Source organism: Mustelus asterias, chromosome 25, assembly GCF_964213995.1.
Source record: "Mustelus asterias chromosome 25, sMusAst1.hap1.1, whole genome shotgun sequence".
NCBI classification, from domain to species: Eukaryota; Metazoa; Chordata; class Chondrichthyes; order Carcharhiniformes; family Triakidae; genus Mustelus; species Mustelus asterias.
The window spans coordinates 9,742,577-9,759,856 of NC_135825.1; the positions used below are offsets into that span (position 1 = coordinate 9,742,577).

General features: G+C 42.8%; 1 protein-coding gene across 9 annotated transcripts in view; it reads left to right on the forward strand.

The window, feature by feature from the left end:
* Positions 1 to 216: 216 nt before the first annotated feature.
* The window catches only part of LOC144511792 (nuclear transcription factor Y subunit alpha-like), a 49,273-nt gene continuing 32,209 nt past the window's right edge, over positions 217 to 17,280 (forward strand). For 6 of the 9 annotated variants that reach the window (XR_013500911.1, XM_078242124.1, XM_078242123.1 and 3 more), the window contains exon 1: positions 236 to 362. The gene's annotated coding sequence lies outside the window, so the exon portion shown is untranslated. Of the gene's footprint in view, positions 363 to 17,280 lie in introns of all 9 variants that reach the window. The other 3 variants (XR_013500912.1, XM_078242128.1, XM_078242127.1) reach the window with 3 other exon arrangements.

The following is a 17,280-nucleotide window of genomic DNA, read 5'->3' on the forward strand; positions in this document are numbered from 1 at the left end:
CACAGATGCTGTCACAACTGCTGAGATTCTCCAGCATTTGCTGTTGTTGTTCCATTAGCAAGATGGCGGCCGCAGAGCTTCACCCCCGTCGGTCACGTGCCCATCCAGTGAGCGACGTCGGGCCACGTGATCCGCTCGCCCCGCGGCTGCGCAGTACCGTCCGCCCGCCAGGGCCTCCGACGATGGCCGCGCAGGCGCGGTGGCCTGGCCTTCCCCGGGGCCGGGCAGCGCATGCGCGGCGAGCGGTTTCGCCGAGGAGAAGGCCGCTCGCAGTTGGTCGCCATCTTGTGCTGCTGTGTTCCTATTCGCCGCCGGGGCATTGTGTTTAATACCGGAGCCAATCAGAGGGGCAAAAGCGCGGGGTAAGTCCGGCAAATTGCTGCCAACAGGCTGAGAGCTGGAGTTGGACAGGGAAATGGGAGTGAGAGGAGGCAGTGGATGCGACGTGGGGGTAGTTTATTCCGCCCTCCGGGATAGGAGAATGGGGAGGAGGTGGGGGGGTAGAAAGAGAAAGCAAATATATTCAAAATTACCCGAGCGAGCGAGCGGCAGAAAAGGGGTTTGGCGGGAAGCGAGCGCTTTCTTCCTTTCCCGCTCCTCCGGCGTTCTCCCCGCCACCCCCACTTCACCCTTTTGGGTCCGCTTTGCCTCTCGCCCTCCGCGGTCCGCATTATCGTCACCCCCCCCCCCCCCCCCCCCGGGTCCGTGTTGGCGTCGCGACCGCCCCCCCCCCGGAATGGTGTGAAGGTGGGGGGCTAAAATGGCGGCTGTGTGGGGTCCCACTGAGGTAGGAGGAGGAAGAATGGGGGGGAGCATACAACCCCCCCCCCCCAGTACTCGGGGCCACTTTGTATATTGGGGAAAGGGGGGGGGAAGGGGGTGATGTTTACCCATGTGGTGATTATCAGAGTAATTTCCTTTATGATATTGTTCATGACAAATGTTCCTGTTGTGAAATGGCGGGCGGGACTGTGGGGTCCAGGAATGCAGTGTTTACTGTGCTGCCCCTCACTTCAACAGATTCTCTCTGCACGTTTGACTGAACTCTCCTCTCCTCTCTTTTCCCCCCCCTCCCCCCCCCCCCCCCCCCCGCTGATTCAGTTTTTAAAAAATGTATTAGTGTCACAAGTAGGCTTACATTAACACTGCATTGAAGTTACTGTGAAAATCCTCTCCCACTCCGACCGACGCCTGTTTGGGTACACCGAGGAGAGAATTTAGCATGGCACAATGCACCCTAACCTCTTTCGGACCGTGGGAGGAAACCGGAGCACCTGGAGGGAAACCCACGCAGACACGGGCGGAACGTGCACATTCCGCACAGACACGGCGGCTCAAGCCAAGAATTGAACTAGAGTCCCTGGCCCCTTTGAGACAGTAAGAAGTCTCACAACACCAGGTTAAAGTCCACCAGGTTAAAGTCCAACAGGTTTATTTGGTAGCAAAAGCCACTCCTTGAGACAGCAGTGCTTGACCACTGTGCCACCATGCTGCCCAGCTGAAAAAGCCTAATTGTGTTAGTGGTTAATACCATTTTCCCTTGTTTCCTCGTGCCCCTCCCAAAAAAAAACACACACATACTCCAAGCCTCTTTCTTTAGTCTTTGGGCAGTACTTTCAGTCGCCTTCTCCTTCACTGTCCTGGCTGAGACCCTTCCTAAATGTGAAGGGTAGTGCATGTTGCAATGGTTTGCAAATAAGAGTTTATCTTCTAAAAACATTACATTTCTGTCTATTAAATGTTGCAAAGTCTGGTCACAGGGATGGGTGGATTGTTCGACTCTTGGTAATATGGAACTTGTGTGCAAGAAAAGCATTAATTTAATGTTTACAAGTCAAGACATTTAATCTTTGCTATTTTAGTTAAATTTGTCAGTAATTCATAAAAGATTTTTATAGAAGCTTTTTCAGGTGGCAAATTGTTGCTGTTTGGCTGACAAATTGCATTGAAAGTGGTTCTGATATTACTGGTTTGTAATTATGGATGTCAGACTGTAATAATTAATCTAGTTCCCTATGATTAAGTACCTTCAATGTGAAATATAAATTAATTTTTAAATTGCCTATCTTTACAGACTTGTTTGCTTTAATAGATTTACGTATTCCTGCTTTCTTTCTGAATCTGAACTAAAAGGTGGTTTGTCCTGTAAAATGTTTGAGCTGCTTCAAAAAAAATCTGCAGTAAATTATCTTCAAAAGTTTATAGTTCTGAAGATAAAGTTGGAATTAATGATTGTTTAAAATACTTAGTGGTCAGGTGAAAGATTAAGTTCAGGAATTAAATATGATAAATGTGGTCAGGGATGTGAGAGTAAACTAAACTCTGAATTTTTGTTCATAATTTCAATTTCCTATGGATTATATCCTTTCCGATTTGGATAGTTTGAGGAAGGCACTTTGAACTGTACAATAATTGAGGTGAAGTATTGGTAATAGTGATGTCAGTTTGAGATGATGAACAGATGTCAAACTATCTGTTTAAAAAAATAACACTTCCTACAGGTAATTGATGAATGATCTGTCTGCCAATAGTTTGGAAGATGCTATTGTTTAAAATGATTATTTACCAAAAAATGAATACTAATGTTAAAACCATGGTGACTTTTAAACTTCTATTTGAAAGTGAAGTTCGCATGAGAAATAAGGAGGGGCCATCAACATCAGCTCCCCTATTTTGCCCTATCCTCTTGATTTCTCTTAGTATCCAAAAAATTAGTGACCTCAGTCTGGGATTCCCTGTGTTTGAATTTGACTTCTTTAAGCTCTTTAGACCTCTGAAAATAAACTGATTAGAAGCAATTGAAGCCTGATAGTTTACTAGTACACTTTATTATCAATATGTTAAAAATTTAATAAACTTATTTGGATTCATAAATGGCATCCATGTGCTTTTTTTCCTCATAAGTAGTTTGTCAAATCAAACCTAAACCACAAGCAGACTGTTCTACCATACTTCATAATATTCTTAAAGATGATGTGTCACTTTCTGAGCCAACATTTAATTTCCCAGTTGCCCTTGAGCAGATGGTGAGCCTTACCTTTGAATTCATAGAATCTCTACAGTGCAAAAGGAGGCCATTTGGCCCATCGCGTCTGCAATGACAATCCCAGTAAGAAGTTTAACAACACCAGGTTAAAGTCCAACAGGTTTATTCGGTAGCAAAAGCCACACCAGGTGTGGCATTTGCTACCAAATAAACCTGTTGGACTTTAACCTGGTGTTGTTAAACTTCTTACTGTGTTTAACCCAGTCCAACGCCGGCATCTCCACATCATGACAATCCCATCCAGGCCTGACACTAAGGGGCACTGTATGATGGCCAATCAGCCTAACCTGCATATCATTGGACTGTGGGAGGAAATTGGAGCACCCGGAGGAAATCCATGCAGAGAACGTGTAAACTCCACACAAACAGTTAGCCAAGGCCAGAATTGAACCTGGTGCTGTGAGGCAACAGTGCCAACCACTGTGCCGCCCTGCTGCAATCCAATTTGTGATAGTACTTCCATAATGCTGTTAGGTTGGGAGTTCGAGCAACAACAAAGGAATGTTGATCGTATATTCAAGTAAGGATGGCGTGTGTTGGGGAAGAAATTGAAGGTGTTGCTGTTCCTATGCCCTGGCTGCCCTTAGGTGATGAAGGTTGTGTGTGTAAAATACGCAGTTGATTAACCCTTGGTGACTTGCCATGTTGCATGTTGTAAATAGTTTGCGTTGGCATTCAAGGTGTGCAGATGGTGGAGAGTGTGCCAATAAAATTGACTGCTTGTCCAAGATGCTATGAAGCTGTAAACCCACCAGGAAGAGTATTTTGTTACAAACGTGAATTAGGAATAGGGCACGTGACCACACAGGCCTGCTCTGCCACTCAATAAGACCATGGGGCTGATCTGATTGTTTAAAGTTTATTTAATAGTGTTACAAATAGGCTTACAGTAACACTTCAGTTGAGTTACTATGACAATCCCTAGTTGCTGCAGTCCAGCCCCTGTTTGGGTACACTGAGGGAGAATTTGGCATAGCCAATGTACTTAACCAGCACATCTTTTGGACTGTGGGAGGAAACCGGAGTACCTGGAGAAAACCCACGCAGACACGGGGAGAACGTGCAGACTCTGCACAGACAGTAACTCAACCCAAGAATCGAACCCAGGTCCCTGGCGCTGTGTGGCAGCAGTTCTAATCACTACTGCTGTGCCGCCTGATTGTATCCTGAACTCCACTTTCCCACCTACTCCATAACGTTTTACCCCTTTGTTTATCAATAATCTATCTCCCTCTGCCTTAAAAATATTCAAAGGCTCTGCTTTCACCACCTTTTGAGGAAGAGAGTTTCAAAGACTCGTGATTCTTAGATAAATTCTCCTAATCTGTCTTAATTGGGCACCCCACCCACTTTATTTTTTAAACAGTGATCTCTAGATTCTCCCACAAGAGGAAGCATTCTTTTTACACTCACCCTGTCAAAAACCCTCATGCTTTTACAGATTTCAATAAAGTTGTGGATACGAGCCTCGCCTTTCCTCTTCAGACTAGCTGCCCATTCCAGGTATTAGTCTAGTTAGTAAACCTCAACTGCTAATGCATTTCTGTTAAATAAGGAGACCAAAATTGTACACACTGCTCCAGGCGCAGTCTCCTGTGTAACTGCAGCATAATATCTCTACTTTTGTATTTAGTTGCCCTCACAATAAACAATAACATTTTGTTAGTTTTCCTAATTATTTGCTGTACCTACTACTAATTGCAATTAATACACTAGGACACCTAGATCCTCCTGTATTTCAGAGCTCTGCAATCTCTCACTATTTAGATGACATGCTTTTTTATTCTTCCTGCCAAAATGGACAACTTCACATTTTTCCACATAATACCCCATTTGACAGATTTTTGCCCACTCACTTAACCTATCTATATCCATTTGTATGCTCCTTGTTTCTTCACAACTTACTTTTCCAGCTATGTTTGCGTATCAGCAAATTTAGCAAACTTTGCTGAGGCCCCAGCAGCGCCCCCTGTGGCAAACCTCTTGTTTCATCTTGCCAACCAGCAAATAACCCATTTATGCCTACTGTTCCATCAGCCAATTTGAGATTTTATTTTCCACAATAGCCTTTAATGTAACACCTTTTCAAATGCCTCCTAGAAATCGAAGTGCAGCACATCCATCAGTTCTCCTTTGTCCAAGATTTGCTATAGCCAACTGCTGGCAGATGGAGTACAATGTTGGTAAATGTGAGGTCGTCCATTTTGTTAGGAATAACAGCAAAATGGACTATTATTTAAATGGTAAAAGATTGCAGCACGCTGCTGTGCAGAGGGACCTGGGTGTCCTTGTGCAAGAATCACAAGGAGTTGGTTTGCAGGTGCAGCAGGTAATTAAGGCAAATGGAATTTTGTCCTTCATTGCTAGAGGGATAGAGTTTAAAAACAGCGAGGTTATGTTGCAGCTGTATAAGGTGCTGGTAAGGCCACACCTGGAGCACTGTGTACAGTTTTGGTCTCCTTACTTGAGAAAGAATATATTGGCACTGGAGGGGGTGCAGAGGAGATTCACTAGATTGATTCCGGAGTTGAGAGGGTTGACTTATGAGGAGAGACTGAGTAGACTGGGGGTATACTCATTGGAATTCAGAAGAATGAGGGGAGATTTTATAGAAATATATAAGATTGTGAAGGGAATAGATAAGATAGAAGCAGGGAAGTTATTTCCACTGGCAGGTGAAACTAGAACGAGGGGGCATAGCCTCAAAATAAGGGGAAGCAGATTTAGGATTGAGTTGAGGAGGAACTTCTTCACACAAAGGGTTGTGAATCTGTGGAATTCCCTGCCCAGTGAAACAGTTGAGGCTACCTCATTGAATGTTTTTAAGGGCCGGGATAGATAAATTTTTGAACAGTAAAGGAATTGAGGGTTATGGTGAGCGGGTGGGTAAGTGGAACTGAGTCCACGAAAAGATCAGCCATGATCTTATTGAATGGCAGAGCAGGCTCGAGGGGACAGATGGCCTATTCCTGCTCCTAGTTCTTATGTTCTTATAATGTCTTTAATAATAGCTTCTAACATTTTCCCTGTGACTGATGAGAAACAAACAGGCCTGTAGTCTCTGCTTTCTGTCTCCCTTTTTTTTGAATAAATGAGTTACATTTGCTATTTTCCAGTCTAATGGAGTCTTCCCTGAGTATAGGAAATTTTGGAGATTAAAATTAAAACCAATGCATCAATTATCTCACTTTAAGACGCTAAATGAAGTCCTAGGAACTGGGGACTTCTCAGCCGCAACTCCAACAATTTGCTCTGTATCACTTGCCTGGTGACTAAACTTTTTGTTCCTCCCTTCCTTCCATTTCCTGATTTACAGCTATTTCTGGGACGTGGTGAAGACCAATGCAAATTACCTGTACAATTCATCTGCCCTCTCCCTATTTCCCTTATTAATTCCACTCGCGATATAGGACCAACACTCACTTTGTTAACTCTTTTCATTTTTTTAAAATATCTAGAAATTTAAAGATATGTACATACCTGTCTTATACATAAGCTTATGAGGAGTTTGGTGAATCACTTAATGCAAAATACCCAGCCTCTGACCTGCTGTAATAGCGCTGTATTGACTACATTCGAACTAACTACATTTGATTTATTATTGTCACATGTATTAGTATACAGTGAAAAGTATTGTTTCTTGCATGCTATACAGACAAAGCATACTGTTCGGAGAGAAGGAAAGGAGAGAGTGCAGAATGTAGTGTTGCAGGCATAGCTAGGGTGTAGAGAAAGATCAGCTTAATGCGAGGTAAGTCCATTCAAAAGTCTGACAGCAGCAGGGAAGAAACAGTTTTTGAGTCGGTTGGTAGGATTTGGTTGGCACTACACTTCAAAATTGACTCGAAAGAGCTTTAGGGAGTCCTGAAGTTGTGGATTTGCTCTGTAAATACAAGTGTATTTTTCATTAGCTGTTCCAAAATTAAGTACTTAAATACAAAATTGGTGATAGATATTGTAACTCAAAATAGAATTTGTCTAAGTTGCATCTTATCCTTGTTCTGTAACAGAGCAGCTATTTGTGTATTTCTGAAGATCTGTTTTGTAATTTAAAATTTAATCTTTTTTTACATGGTTAATCTATGATTGAATCCTTCTATTATTGTTTCACTGCAGTCAGTAACTTGTTTTCACTCATTCATTCTGCAAATAATTATTTGAAACAATTAACTTAGAAAATCGAATTGTGGAGACATCTATCTTGTGTGGAAAGTGTACTTTTTTGAAATAGGTTCTCTGCCATAATCCGCTGAGTCAAAAAGTAACAACACTTATTTTCTTTTTGATCATTTTTATCAAATGCAAACCAAACTTGTAGGAACATTCTTAAAGCAGTCTATTTTTAAATATAGGAAATTTCTACTGGTCACTAGTGTGTTGTGCTTGTGTAAATAAAATCAAGACATTTAAGAACAGGCATAGGTTGTTCATCCCTTTGAACCTGTTTTGTCATTCAGATGGTGGGTGATCTGCACCTCAAATCCTGCTTTAGAGTCATAGAGTTTTATAGTGCAGAAAGAGGCCCTCAGCCTATCGTGTCTACACCAGCCATCAAGCACCTAACTAGTCTAATCCTATTTTCCAGAACTTGGTCTGTAGCCTTGTATGCTATGCCGTTTCAAGTGCTCAACTAAATGCTTCTTAAATGTTCAGCGTTCCTGCCTCTATTACCCTCACAGGCAGTGAGCTCCTGATTCCCACCACTGTCTGGGTGAAATCGTTTTTCCTCAAAACTCTTCTAAATCTCCTGTCCCAGACCTAAAATCTATGCCCCATGTTATTGATCCCACGATTAAGGGGGAAAGTTTCTTCCTATCAATGTCCCTCATGATTTTGTGCACCTTGATCGGGATGCCCCTTCAGCCCTCTCAGCTCTTAGGGAAGCAACCCCAGCCTTTCTTCAAAGCTGAAATATTCCAGCCCAGGCAACATCCTTGTGAATCTCCTCTGCACCTTTTCTAGTGCAATCACATCCTTCCTATAATGTGACAACCAGAACTGCACACAGTACTCTAGCTGTGACCTAATGAATGTTTTATGCAGCTCCACAATAATCTCCCTGCCCTTATATTCTGTATAATGGCTAATAAAGGCAAATATCTCCATATGACTTCTTGGCCATCTTATCTACCTGTCCGGCTGCCTTCATGGATCATTAGATATGCACTTCAAGATCCCTCTGGTCCTGTTGGCATCCTGCCATTCATTATGTATTCCCTTGTCTTTTTAGTCATTGCATCAGGGTTATATTCCATTTGCCACTGTTCTGCCCATCTGACTATATTGTCCTGTAATCTAAGACTTTCCCCCTCGCTGTTTACCACACCACCAATTTTCATGTCATCTGCAAACTTACTGATCATATTCCCCCACATTCACATCTAGACCATTGATATACACAAACAGCAAGTAACCCAGCACTGATCCCTGCCAATAGACACAGGCTTCCAGTTACAAAACAACCGTTGGCCATTGCCCTCTGCCTGGATCCCATGGCAATTTTGCATGCCTTTGATTTCTACCCCTTGATTCCCATTATATGTTAAAAAATTTGTCAATCACATGTAGATTTTTTGGAGAAATCCATATTTCTGTTACCCTTTTGAGGAAAAAGTCCTTTCTGGCTTCACTGCCATATGGTTGAGCTGAAATTGCTGAGCTATAATGAAGGAATACCAAAAGCACCCAAATACATAAATCACACCAAGTTCATGTACAGATACAAAAGATAATTATAAAGGCTAATAGAATGTTGACTTTTCTCTCAAGGAGGGGCTGAAATAGAGAGGGATGTGATGCTTCAGCTTGGACCCTTGGCTATACCCCATCTGGAATACTGTCTTCAGTTGAGGGCACTATACCTCAAAAAAGATCGATTGACCTTGAAACGGGTGCAACACAGATATACAGGGGTTAAGTTAGGTTAGGACCAATAGCTTAACCTTGCGTTCCCTCAAATATAGATCCAGCAGTAAAAAGATTGAAGTATTCAAAATGATCCTCCCTTCCGCAGTTCCGATAATGTTATCATGAAGAAAATTTTCCGACTTGTCTTTGAATCCAAAGAGAACAACCTCACAGTTGTGCATGTTGAACTTTAATTTTGTGTACTTGGTCATCCATGTCCCTTTGTAACTTCCTACTACTTATGTAAAATATTGAACTTTCTAATTGAGTGAGTGTCACTTGTAAACGTGAGTAAACCTTCCAAGTCTTAGCCATGGATCAGTGGTAGCACTCTTTGAGTCAAAATGTTACCTGAGGAAATGTTCCATTTTTTTGATTAAAATAATAAAATGAAGCCCAGTCTGCCTGTTTCGATATGTAAAAATCTCATGCCACCACTTGAAGGAGTATTCTCCACATGTATATCCCTCAACTAATATCTAGAAAACAAAATGCCTGGTTAGATTCATATGTTTGTGGGATGTTGCTGTGTGCAAATTAACTGCCACATTTCTGCAGATCAACAATCACCAAAACACAAAGGTATTTTATTGTTTGTAAAGCACTTTGGGTCATATGGGGCACAAGTTTAATTTCATCAAAGTTATTGAAATACGAGATGAAAAGCTGACACTCCAGCATAGATTCCTAAGGAACATCATTTGTTCATCCTGTTATTTGGAGGTGTATTCCCTTTATCCCTACTCTTGAGTCCTTATCTGAGGAAAGATGTCCTTGCTATAGAGGGAGTACAGCGAAGGTTCACCAGACTGATTCCTGGGATGGCACATCTGTCGTATAAGGAGAGACTGAGTTAGTTAGGATTATATTCACTGGAGTTTAGAATCTCATAGAAACTTATAAAATTCTAACAGGGCTAGACAGGGTAGATTCAGAAAGCATGTTACCGATGGTGCGGGAGTCCAGAACTAGGAGTCATAGTTTGAGGATAAGGGGTAAACCTTATAGAACTGAGGTAAGGAGACATTTCTTCACCCAGAGAGTGGTAAATGTGTGGGATTCACTACCACAGAATGTAGTTGAGGCCAAAACGTCTGATTTCAAGAAGAAATTAGATATAGCTCTTGGGACTAAAGGGATCAAGAGATATGGGGGAAAGGGGGGTTCAGGATATTGAATTTGATGATCAGCCATGATGATGAATGGAAGAGCAGGCTTGATGGGCTGAATGGCCTACTCCTGCTAATTTGTATGTTTTTATATCTATGGGCGGAATTTTTTGAAAACAATTCTAAGTGTTTAGTTAGTGGGAAAATGAGAGAGTTGCAGATCCGTTTTTTGGGTGAATTTGTACTCCCAATCTTAGTGCATGAAAAAATGGACGAGCCAGTTTCTAGCTACCAGAGACAGTGGGCGGAGCTAAAATTACCAGCAAGCCTGATCAGGCGGCAGGGGGAGCTATTGCGCATGTGCAGACCTCTGTGGCTGCACATGCACAATTGCAACAGCAGAGGGCTGACAGAAAAAAAAATAGAGCTGTCAGGCCTCTGCTGCAGCTAACCTTAACCCAACCCAGCACCTCCTCCACCTTGCCACCAATCGCGACGCAGAGCGGAGTGGGCCCCCTTCTCTGCCCCACCAATGGCAGGCAGAGGGGAACCCCCGCTCTCCTGATTGGGCCCTGCTCCATAATCCCTTCACCCTGTCCACTGGGCATTGCTGAGGTGCCTGGTGGGCATGACCAAAGTGCCAGGCTGGCACTTTTCCAGCGAGAGGCTAAATAATTTAGTTCAATAGAGATGCGTCTGTTTAGTGAGCTCGGCACTCAATCGTTCAGGCTCACTTGCCTTTGCGGCCTTGCCGGGAAAGATTCTCTCTGGTGAGGAAAACACCGACTCCCCATGAACAGGGAACAGTCGTGTTGCCCTCGCCGGTAGAACCAGAGGCCACTGAAGACCACCCCCAGGGAGGTCGATGGCAAAGAGGGAGTGCCCCTTGGGGACTGCCACGACCCTAAGTCTACATTTTATCATTTATGGCATCCAAACTCATGAAAGATTCACCGTCTTCAATGTGATTGAGTTCAAGCGTGCAAAATTTAATTTCACTTCACAATGTGTGCCATCAGAGTAACTACCCTGTGGCTGCTCTTGAAAAAATATTCCTGTACAAAGCTACATGCTGATATGTCAGAAGACCCACAATTAATGCTTTAATGAAATTCTGTTGCTATGCCTGGATGTGGTGGATTATCAATATCACAAAGGAGGTGTAGTACACAACGTTAATAGCAAATCCTTCTTGTATCAGTGTTCTGAGTGTGCCTCTTTACAACAGTGCCGGCTGGATATTGAAAACATAGAAAAGGCAATAAATGCAACTAGAAATAAAAATAGAATGTGCTGGAAATCTGTTTTACATTTCCACTTTCTGCTGTGTTTTGCTTTTGTCATAATGAAACTCAACTGTATGTTGTAGAACATAAACAAGAAATACGCAGGTGCCCCCTCTTAGTAAGTATAAAACCGAAGTTTCCTGAAATGCTTGTATCTGTGGCTGATGCAAACATTTATAATAATTTGTAAACTTAATCTTTTTCCGTCTCTTCTGTTTATTTTTCCTGCGCCTGCAATTGTTCTGTAACTAGCAGCAGCAATTTGTAAATAATATTTTACATTTCATGAGTGCTCCATTACTAGCTCATTAATCAACTTCACATCCATTAACATGAAATTCATCAACCAACTTATGAAGACGACGTTATTTTTGCTGCCCCTGTTCGTATCTTTCTCCTCCACCCCCCTGCTGACATCTTGCAGAGACAGAATAGAAAATGCAACAGATACAAGGGCAGAATTTGTGTTGCTTGGGGCAGGTGCACGCCTGACTCGGAAGCACGTGAAATCATGTGAAAAGATGTTGGGGACGTGTCCTGATGTCAGAAGAGCACAGACCAGCAATCAGGCAGGCAATTTAGTCCATTAATGGGCCAGGGCGGCACAGTGGTTAGCACTGCTGCCTCACAGTGCTGGGACCCGGGTTCGATTCCTGGCTTGGATGACTGTCTGTGTGGAGTCTGCACTTTTTCCCCATGTCTGCATGGGTTTCCTGTGGGTGCTCTGGTTTCCTCCTACTGTCCAAAAGACATGCTGGTTAGCTGCATTGGCCATGTTAAATGCTCCCTCAGTGTACCCAAACAGGCGTCGGAGTGTGGCGACTAGGACATTTTTACAGTAACTTCATTGCAGTGTTAATGTAAGCCTACTTGTGACACTAATAAATAAACTTTTTAAAAAACTTAAAACAGTTGAACGCAATTTAACGTGGTCCATCTTTTATGGTTTAAGGGTGGGTCGATTCACCAGGCGGCCTTTACGTTTTAGATTCAATCTCAATCCAGGGTGGGATGAACTGTCCGTGCTGAAATAAAATCAAAGGTGTTTTGGGACTGAGGTTTACGTTTGAATGTGCTGCCTAGTCACTGCATAGCTTTTGCGTTGCTGTTTATTTTTCATGGGTCAACAGCTTCCTGAGACAGCTCCGCTGTCGCTGCCCTCCTGAGGGAGGGCATTGGAAAGGCCAGCCTGCACTGCCTCTTTTCTCAGCACCCACCTCTTCCTGGCCTCCCTAGCAGTGCTCAGCCACTCGGAGCTGTTTCACGCTGGCTTCTGTTAATTAGTCGGCCAGCGTGAAATTGCACTTCGGATCCGACTGTAGATGAAGACGCGTTTCATACCTCCTGAGCTCACCATGCACTTCAGGCCCAAGATTTGGTTAAATAATGCAAATTGAAATCTGTGGACATCTGATTTGGTTTAATTACTACTATGAGTAGTAATTAACTACTACTGAATTGGCTGTTCCCTGCACCAAGCTGATAAATTAGAAGGAAAATAATCACACAAAAAACGCTGGTGCAGAGTACTTCAGGTATTCTAAGCACATCAATAAACAGATGCTATCACCCATAATGTCTCTTTTTGCAACAGTTCTTATATTTAATGCATTCATCAGACCACAAAGATTCAGACTTTGAACTGGTCACGTTTCCACTTGGCTGATGTAAATGTTTTTGTTAAACGGAAACAATTGACAGGTTACTGATTGTGCCAATAAACAAGTAACAAACATTGACACAAACTGACAGTCAGCAAACAACTACCGTTAATTATTTTTTTAAACAATAAAAATTTTGGGAATTGTTGAAACTATACTAATTACCAACCTTCTATATTAGTCTCTTTTTAGATCAGTGTGTTTTTGTCGCACTTGCATGCATGTCTTGTAGCTGGACAGCTTAATTTTCATATTTTTAAATAAATGACAAATCAGAATTCCTTAGAGCTTTTCCTTCATTATTTACAAACCTTCTTGTTTCTTTTTGAACATTGGCGCAAATCAAAACCTAGGGACCGGTATATTATCTTTCGGTCTCATCTTTCCTGCCTTGTCATTAAGCTATTTATCTCCAATAATTTCAACCTCCATTTCAGCATCCCTAATTCATTCTTGAGTTTACCATCCTTATGTCCTTCATAATCTGAGCTCTATTGTCTATATTCATGGCTATCTCCTTGATCTTGGCATCTACCATGGCTTCTTGATTACTGATGAGCCAGCGTTGATCATTCCTTTGTTTTCTTCATCATCCTCAACCCTTCTCCCCAAAACTTTCCAACCCCATTTCCTGTATGTTCACTTTTGGGCAACCTCCCCTACCTCATTTACAACTACCGAGAATTTGGCCCTCCATTTACAGCTCCATTTGTTCACCCTGTTCTTGTCTGTCTATTTCCAATTGTCACCTCTTCCAGCACTGACAACCACCTTCATAGTAAAGAGTCCCTATGAATGGATCATTTTCAGGTTGATAGACTAACAAGTGGAGTATCATAGAAATCAGATCTGTGGCCTGAAATATTTACGATCGATATTAATGACTTGGATGAAAGGGCTAACTGTATTGTAGCCTTATTTCTTGGCAATACAAAGATAATGAAAGCAAGTAGTGAGGAGGATGCAATATAGATAGGTTAAGTGAATGAGCAAAAGCCTATACAAGAAAGCTAGATATGATCTACGGAGATCTGTCAAAGATGCCAAAAGACAGTACCAGATCAAGTTAGAATCCCAGGTGAGCCATACGGACTCCTGCCAACTATGGCAAAGTCTGCAAGACATGACATAAGCTACAAGTTGAAGGCTGGTAAAATTGCCTGCTCCAATGTGCTCCTCCCCAATGAGCTCAACACATTCTATGCCTGTTTTGAGCAAGAGGTCAGCAAGAGCACACCCTCCATCCCTGAAGCCTCAGATGAACTTGTATCCGAGATCACCCTTGCCGATGTCAGAGCAGCCTTCTCAAAAGTCAACCCATGGAAAGCAACTGGCCCAGATGAGTTTCCCTGACATGCACACAGGTCTTGCGTGGACCAGCTGGTGGGGGTATTCGCAGACTTCTTTCACCTCTCTTTACACCAATCAGGTCCCTACCTGCTTCAAGAAGACGACCATCATCCTAGTACAAAAGGAAAGCCAGGCAGCGTGCCTTAATGACTATCGTTCGGTGGCTCTGACATCTATCATTATGAAGTGCTTCAGAAGGTTAGTCATGGCAAAAATCAATTCCTGCCTAACAGATTGCTTGGATCCACTACAGTTCGCCTATCACCGCAACTCCCTGGCCCTACACTCAACCCTGGAACACCTAGATAAGAAAGACACCTTTGTAGTCTATCCATAGACTACAGCTCAGCCTTTAACACCATTATTCCTGTGAGACTCATCTCTAAACCTCGTGGTTTGGGGCTCGGCTCTTCCCACTGCAACTGGATCCTAGACTTCCGAACCCACAGGCTGCAGTCAGTAAGGATAGGCTACAACACCTCCTCCACGATCATCCTCAACACTGGTGCTCCACAAGATCGTGTCCTCAGCCCCTTACTATACTCCTTATACACCTATGACTGTATGGCCAAATTCCCCTCCAACTTGATTTTCAAGTTTGCTGATGACACCACCGTAATGGGTCGGATCTCAAACAATGCGAGACACAGTATAGGAAGGAGATAGAGAATTTGGTGAACTGGTCCAATGACAATAATCTCTCCCTCAATGTCAACAAAATGAAGGAGATAGTCACCAACTTCAGGAAGCATAGTGGAGGGCATGCCCCTATCTACATCAATGGGGACAAAGTAGAAATGGTCAAGAGTTTCAAGTTTTTAGGTATCCAGATCACCAACAACCTGTCCTGGTCCTTCCATGCGGATGCTTTGGTTGAGAAAGTCCACCAACGCCTCTACTTTCTCAGGAGACAAAGGAAATTTGGCATGTCAGCTACAACTCTCACCAACTTCTACAGATGCACCATAGAACGCATTCTTTCTGGTTATATCACAGCTTGGTATGGCTCCTGCTCTGTCCAAGACCACAAAAAACTACAATGGGTCTTGAATGAAGCCCAGTCCATCAATCAAATCAGCCTCCCATCCATTGATATTGTCTACATTTCCTGCTGCCTCGGAAAAGCAGCCAGCATAATCAAGGATCCCACGCACCCTGGACATACTCTCTCCCATCTTCTTCCACCAGGAAAAAGATACAAAAGTCTGAGATCATGTACCAACTGACTCAAAAACAGCTTCTTCCTTGCTGCCATCAGACTTTTAAATGGACCTACCTCGCATTAAGTTGATTCTCTACACCCTAGTTATGACTGTAACACTACGTTCTGCACTGTCTCCTTTCCTTCCCTATGTACGGTATGCTTTCTCTGTATAGAGTGCAAGAAACAATACTTTTCACTGTGTATACTAATACGTGTGACAAATTAAATCAAATCAAATATTGGCAAATGGAGTATAATCTGGGAAAATGTGAGGTTGTCCACTTTGGCAGGATGAACAGAAATGCAGAAAATTGTTTACAGAATGATGTGGTACAGAGGGATCAAGATGCTTTTCTCTGCTTGATTGATGCTCTGTAATTACAAAGCTGAAAAAATAAATCTTCTTGTTATTAAGAGCTCCATTACACTGAGGAGGCTTCAAGCTTGTCCACATACAACAACCTGCACTGAAAATTCTGTTCACATTTTGACAGCTGAGACATCAATGACGTTCTAAATCAAACATTCCCTCAGGGCGGCACAGTGGTTAGCACTGCTGCCTCCCAGCGCCAGGGACTCGGGTTTGATTCCCGGCTTGTGTCACTGTGTGGAATTTGCACATTCTCCCCGGGTCTGAGTGGGTTTCCTTCAGGTGCTCCGGTTTCCTCCCACAGTTCAAAGATGTGTGGGTTACGTGGATTGGCCATGCTAAATTGCCCTTAGTGTCAGGGGGACTAGCTAGGGTAAATGCATGAGGTTATGGGGATAGGGCCTGGGTGGGATAGTGGTTGGTGCTGACCTGATGGGCCGAATGGCCTCCTTCTGCACTGATTCTAACATTCTTTTAAAAAATATCAGTTCGCCCTGTCCCCCAATCGTGACAAATCCATTTTGAAAAAAAAATCCTGATCCGCACCTTTGCCAAAAACAATTCTTCCTTGGGCCGTATCCTATCTGCGTACCATGTTTCATTGAAGTTTATCCATTAGCTTTTGAGATATATTTGCAAATGGTTGAATGAACATTATCTCTGCCCACCTTCTGTGATGGAGGTTATTAGAAAGGCAAATAGAATGCTGATTTTCATTGCAAGTAGGATGAAGTATGTAAGTAGTGAAACCTTGCTACGCCTCACAGGCCTTTAGTGATACTGTATACAATCATTTACAATTTTGGTCTCCTTACCTGTGTTTGGACACAGTTCAAAGAAGGATCATTATGCTGATTCCTGGGATCAAGAGTTGTCTCATGAGGAAAGATTGAGCAGGTTGGGGCTATATTCTTTAGAATTTAATGAGGGTTAATCTTATTGAAGCATAAGTTTCTGAGGGAGCTTGACAAAAGTTGATGCTGAGAGGCCTGAAGGGAGAATTTAGACCGAGGAGGCATGGAAGACAAGCGGAGTCCCATTTAAGATGAAGGTGAGGAGGAATTTCTCCTCAGAGGGCCTTCAATCTTTGGAATGCTCTTCCCAATGATCTGTGGATGCTGGCTCATTGAATATATTCAAGGCTCAATTAGATTTATGATCGACAAGGGGGTTAGGATTTAAGGTCAGGCAGGAAAGGCCACAATCTGATTAGACATGATCTTATTGAATGACAGCAGGTTTGGTGGGCCAAATGGCCTACTTTTCCTATTTTTTATTATCTTAGTCTGCTATGACCACAGCAAATGTTATTTTTGAGCAAACTGAATCCTAGAGGGAAATTTTTCT